We start from the raw sequence: 6510 nt of genomic DNA on the forward strand, positions 1-6510 counted from the left end.
TCCTCATCCTTAGCATATTCTAACTCTAATCTCGACAAGTGATCATCAACTTGATTTTCACTACCCTTCTTATCCTTGATCTCAAAATCAAACTCTTGTAAAAGTAGAATCCACCTTATCAAGCGTGGCTTGGCATCCTTCTTTAAAAATAAGTAACGAATCGCTGCATGGTCAGTATAAACAACTACTTTAGTACCAATTAAATATGGACGAAATTTATCAAATGCAAAAGCTACTGCAAGCATCTTCTTTTCTGTAGTAGTGTAATTTTGCTGGGCAGCATCCATGGTGCGACTCACATAATAGATGGCTCGAAACATCTTATCTCTCCTCTGGCCCAATACAGCCCCCACTGCATATTCCTTAGCATCGCACATCAGCTCAAAGGGCTCCTTCCAATCTGGCACAATCATGATGGGTGCTGTGATCAACGCCGTCTTGATCTTTTTGAAAGCCTGCAAACAATCATAATCAAATATAAATGTAGAATTTTTTCAAGAAAATTACAAAGTGGTTTAGTAATTTTAGAAAAATCCTTGATGAATCGCCGATAAAACCCCGCATGGCCTAAGAAACTTCTGATGCCCTTGATATTCTTTGGAGGTGGAAGCTTCTCAATGGCAACCACTTTGGCTCGATCCACCTCTAAAACATTTGATGACACTTTATGGCTAAGGACAATGCCCTCTTGAATAAAAAAAATGACATTTTTCCCAGTTAAGAACTAGATTCTTTTATTGACATCTCTGCAACACAAGGAAAATGTTGTGCAAACAGTGATAAAAAGATGACCCAAAAACTGAAAAATCATCCATAAATATTTCCATCACATCCTCCACCATATCTGCAAAATAGCCATCACACACCACTGGAAAGTCGCCGGTGCATTACATAAGCCAAAAGGCATCCTCCTGAAAGAAAATGTGTCATAGGGACACGTAAAAGTATTCTTCTCCTGATCCTCTGGTGCAATAGCAATTTGATTATACCCTGAATAACCATCAAAGAAACAGTAATAGCAATAACCATATCAAGCATTTGATCGATGAAAGGAAGTGGAAAATGATCCTTACGAGTAGCTTTGTTCAACTTCCTATAATCTATACAGACTCGCCAGCCAGTTACTGTACGTGTGGAGATTAACTCATTATTTTCATTTTTAACCATATTAATTCCACCTTTCTTAGGAACCACTTGAACAAGAGACACCCAACTACTATAAAAAATAGCATATATCACACCCGCATTTAACAATTTTAAAACTTCTTTCTTAACAACTTCTTTCTAGATGGATTCAGCCGCCTCTGATGATCAACATAAGGAGTATAAGAATCTTCCGTCAAAATTTTATGCATGCAAATTGTTGGACTAATACCCTTAATGTCAGAAATTGACCATCCTAAGGTAGTTTTGAAATTTCTCAAGACTCTCAACAACTTATCCTTTTCTACAGCAGACAGGTGAGCAGAAATAATAACAGGAAAAGTAGAATTCTCACCAAGGAATGCATAACATAAATGTGCAGGCAATTCTTTAAGATCATGGGTTTTATCAGATACCACTGGTGCACTATTTTCCAATGCTTCAGATTCTTTAGTACTCACCACTTTTTCTTTTGGAGATCCCTCTAGGAATATTTCTTGTTCGTGTAGCTTCCAATCTTCTTCCTTATCGATTTTCGAATCCGCCACCAAACATCTTTCTAGTGGATCAGTAATTCCTGCACATGAAAAAAAATTATGAGAATCAATAATTTCAATGCTTTTACATGTGCTTTCCTCTTTTGGTCCCCTCATGGTGTGATAATTGTTGAAAATCACAACTTCACCGCCAACTCTATGTGTGATCTCCCCCTTATGGACATCTATTAGCACCTGGCAGTAGCCAGAAAAGGTCTCCCAAAAATCAAGGGAGTTTCTTCATCTTCATCCATGTCCAATATCACGAAGTCTGCTGGAAATATGAACTTATAGACCTTCACCAAAACGTCCTCCACAATACCTCATGGGTATGTGATACTTTGATTGGCTAGCTGTAACGTGATGGTGGTCGCTTTGACTTCTCCAAGATCCAACGTCTTGTATACAAAAAAATGCATCAAATTTATACTTGCTCCTAAATCACATAAAGCTCTATTTACTTTAGAGCCCCCAATAAAATGATAGGAGTCGTTTTTATGTGTTTTTATTGCTTGTTTTGTGTTTGTTTTGCTTTTGTTTCGTTTACATTTTGTCCGTTCTTTTCCATTCTTGTTCTTTATATTGTTTTATTATGTTCGTATTCACTCCTCTGGTTTATCTATTTTTATGGCAGGAAATCACCAAGAAATGCCGATACTTGGTGGGAAGGTGATGCACAGTAGAGGCCATGCAGATAGAACAAGAAGAAAGGCAAAATTCTGGAAACGAAGAAGGGCGCGCGGGTGGCCACTATCTACCGCGCGGGCGCATACACGGTTGAGAAAAACAGTAGGTTGGGACTTTAGGAGGCGCCCGAGCGGCCATATTCTACCGCTCGGGCGCGGTCACGTATTTTTGAGACAGTAGCGTAAGGAATTTCGAGGCGCCCGAGCGGCCAATTTCTACCGCTCGGGCGCGTCGCGCAGTTTTTATTAGTTTTTATTTTTTTTTATTATTTTGAGAGTTTATTTCGGAGAGGATTCTAGGGAACTATAAATAAAATTATTTATTTAGTTTTTGAGGGTTAGACGGGACGCATATCAGAAGATTACCGGCGGCTGAACGTTGGAGATTTCTTTTCTCCGTTGGGAGTTTTTCCTTTTCTTCTTCTTCTGAATTTTTATGTTGAACATCTTGGAGATTGAATTTTTGTAATGAATTCTAGTAGCTAAAATATTATTTTGTTGGAATCGAGGGGATCCTAATCCCGAACACTGTAGTGTGATTGAATCACCGGACGTATTGGGAATTGATTTATGTTTATAATTGATTTTATCATGTTTTTTCTTTCTATGTTAATGATTAGCTACCTTTAACATAGATTCGTAAATTATGAAATGCTGTCGAGATATAGGTTTATAATTAGGACGAATGATATAATCCATGGACTTAAAATATGCATAGAGATATGGTATTTAGTACATGTTGATAGCCATGAACGCAAAGCAATCAGTCATGATAAATAATTAGAGAGATTTATTATTTCACTGATTTGATTAGTTTGGCATCACCTCGAGAGAGAGTGTCAATGTTATAGGAACTTCTGTTAAATTTATAAGAATAAATTAAGTTCCAATCGTCTAGTTCAATTAGGGAAAAGGTGAACCAAAATTCCAACAAAATCATTTTTAATTGTTATTCTTCACTCTGAGATTTGTTGCTTGGTTGTGAAGTTTAAGTTTATTTATATTGAGTTTTAATTTTAGATGTTAGTTAATTCACAAATCATTTTTTCGATACTTTGTGTAGTTAAAAATTGAAAAGACAAATTATTTTCGTTAGTCCCTGAGGACGATACTCGTACTCAGTACATTCTATTATAACTTGAATCGTGCACTTGCGATTTATTCGAGCTTAATTGATAGATATATTTACATTGATTTTTCGTGGTAGTATTTGCTCGATCAAGTTTTTGGCGCCGTTGCCGGGGACTAAATAGAATTTAATTTGTTTGATTTGATTTTTCTCTATTACAATTTTAATCATTCTTTTCCATCTGTGGACTGCAGGATCCTCTTGCAGTACATGCAACACTCACCTGAAAGACTATTGCCTTTTGATCCAGAAATCGACAGAACCTTTCACAGAAGAAGAAGGAAACAACAGCAAGAAATGGAAGGAGAACACGAACAAGAACCACCAGTTTTCAGATCCATGATGGATCTTGCCTTACCAAATATTGAAGGTGCTCGACCAAGCATTATCCGGCCAACTGTAGCAGCGAATCACTTTGAGATAAAGCCGGCGATTCTTCAAATGGTTCAGAACACGCTTCAATTTGGTGGAAGTGTCATTGATGAACCCTATGTGCATCTCACAAATTTTTTAGAAATTTGTGATACATTCAAGATACAGGGAGTTTCAGATGACGCTATTCGTTTGCGTTTATTCCCTTTTTCACTACGAGACAAGGCGAAAGCATGGCTAACGAATTTACCTGCAGGTTCCATCATAACTTGGGATGATCTGGCTAAAGCTTTCCTCACCAAATACTTCCCACCATCGAAGTCAATGAAGCTGAGAGCAGACATCACAACTTTTTCCCAAGGTGAACAAGAAACATTTTATGAAGCATGGGAACGCTACAAGGATCTACTGAGGAGATGTCCACACCACCAATTACCAGACGGTCTTGTGGTACAAACTTTTTACTATGGACTTTCTCATTCAAATCGTACCATGTTAGATGCAGCTGCAGGTGGGAATCTACTGCGAAAGTCGTTGGAGGATGGTTATGAATTAATCGAGGAAATGGCAACCAGTAGCTATCATCCTCAATCTGAAAGGAGTGGGGCCCGAAAATCAACTGGAATTCATCAAGTTGAAGCATTCACATCTGTGGCTGCTCAACTTGAAGTCATGAACAAAAGGATCGAGGAACTGAGTGTAGGACATTCGGCAATGCGAGTGCAAGAAGTATGGTGTGAAAAATGCGGTGCAGAGCATTTCACGAAAGACTGTCAAACATTCTCTCAACCAGAGGGAGTTATGGCAAGCCACATGGGAAATCAGAATCGCCCCAGGAATGACCCATTTTCGAATTCATACAATCCAGGGTGGAGACAACATCCGAATTTTTCATGGGGTGGACAGAATAATAAGCCGTATGGAAATCAGAATTACAGCAGGCATCCTCAAGAGGAGAAATCAAGCTTGGAGCAGATGATGCAGAAATTTATATCATCTACTGAAACCCGTATGCAGAATCAAGATGCATCGATCAAAAATCTGGAGAATAAAATAGGTCAATTGGCCAAATCAATTTCCAGCAGAGATCAGGGTACTTTGCCGAGCGACACTGAGAAGAATCCGAAGGAACAGGTGAAAGCAATTGAATTAAGGAGTGGAAAGACGGTCGAGCCTGAACAAAAAAAACGAGAAAGAGCCTGAAACGGGTACATCAAAAAAAACTTCAGGTAAGTCATCTATCTCAACACCCCCACCCACTTCACAATCAAAAATCGTTGTGCCACCACCTTTTCCTGCAGCTCTTAAGAAGGCCAAGCTAGACTCTCAGTTTGGGAAGTGTTCAAGAAATTGAACATCAATATACCCTTCGCCGATGCACTGATGCAAATGCCAAGCTATGCGAAATTCTTGAAGGAAATACTCTCTAACAAGAGGAAATTGGAGGAGCATGCAATGATAAGTCTGATAGAAAATTGCTCGGCACTGGTGCAGAACAAAATCCCACAAAAGAAAAAGGATCCAGGGAGTTTCTCTATCCCTTGTGTAATTAATGATGTTCAGTTTCATAAGGCTTTGTGTGATTGGGTGCAAGTATAAATTTAATGCCTTACTCTGTTTTTAGGAAATTGAGCTTGGGAGAACCAAAGTCCACCAGAATGTCTTTACAACTGGCGGACAGGTCCATCAAATATCCACGGGGTATTATCGAGGACGTGCTTGTGAAAGTGGACAAATTCATCTTCCCCGTGGACTTCGTGGTGTTAGATATGGAAGAAGATCTGGACATGCCACTCATCTTGGGAAGACCTTTCCTGGCAACAGGAAAAGCACTTATAGATGTCCAGAAGGGAGAGCTGTTGTTGAGAGTGGGAGAGGAGAAAATTTCTTTTGACGTTTTTAATGCTTTGAAATTTTCTCAGAATAATGAAGAATGTTTTCAGTTAGATGTAGTAGACTCACTCTTATTTGATTATGTGCAGGATAATTTTCAGGAACCGTTAGAGGCTGCACTTGTATCTGAACAGTTGGGCGACCTCAGTGACGGAGTAGAAGAGATGACCGCATACTTGAATGACAACCAGTCATGGAAAAGAGGTGGAAAGCTTAGACTTGAAGACCTTGGTGACCGGAAGGATTTAGTTCTTCAGAAACCAAGCATTGAGGAACCACCTACTGTGGAATTGAAACCATTACCCATTCATCTTAAATACATGTTTTTAGGTGAGAACGATAAGTTACCTGTCATAATATCTTCTTCTTTGACAGGTGAGATGGAGGACAAACTAATGAAGGTGCTTAAGAAACACAAGAGTGTGTTTGCTTGGAAAGTGGCGGATATCAAAGGAATCAATCCATCCATATGCATGCACAAGATTTTAATGGAAGAGAGCATCAACCCATTAGTCCAACCACAGAGGAGACTAAACCCAAAGATGCAGGAAGTTGTGAAAGCTGAAATGATCAAACTGTTGGACGCAGGTATCATTTATCCTATTTCTGATAGTTCGTGGGTGAGTCCAGTGCAGTGTGTACCAAAGAAAGGGGGGATAACTGTCATAAAGAATGAGAATAATGAATTAATACCTACTAGGACAGTTACGGGTTGGCGTGTGTGCATAGATTATAGAAAATTAAATGACGC

General features: G+C 39.0%; 1 non-coding gene across 1 annotated transcript; it reads right to left on the minus strand.

Annotated features, from left to right (window-relative positions):
• Positions 1-4193: 4193 nt before the first annotated feature.
• On the minus strand, positions 4194-4300 carry LOC140894104 (small nucleolar RNA R71). Its single transcript, XR_012153654.1, has one exon. It is a non-coding gene; the product is annotated as a small nucleolar RNA R71 (small nucleolar RNA).
• Positions 4301-6510: the final 2210 nt, after the last annotated feature.

The sequence above is a fragment of the Henckelia pumila genome, chromosome 3, assembly GCF_033568475.1.
Source record: "Henckelia pumila isolate YLH828 chromosome 3, ASM3356847v2, whole genome shotgun sequence".
NCBI classification, from domain to species: Eukaryota; Viridiplantae; Streptophyta; class Magnoliopsida; order Lamiales; family Gesneriaceae; genus Henckelia; species Henckelia pumila.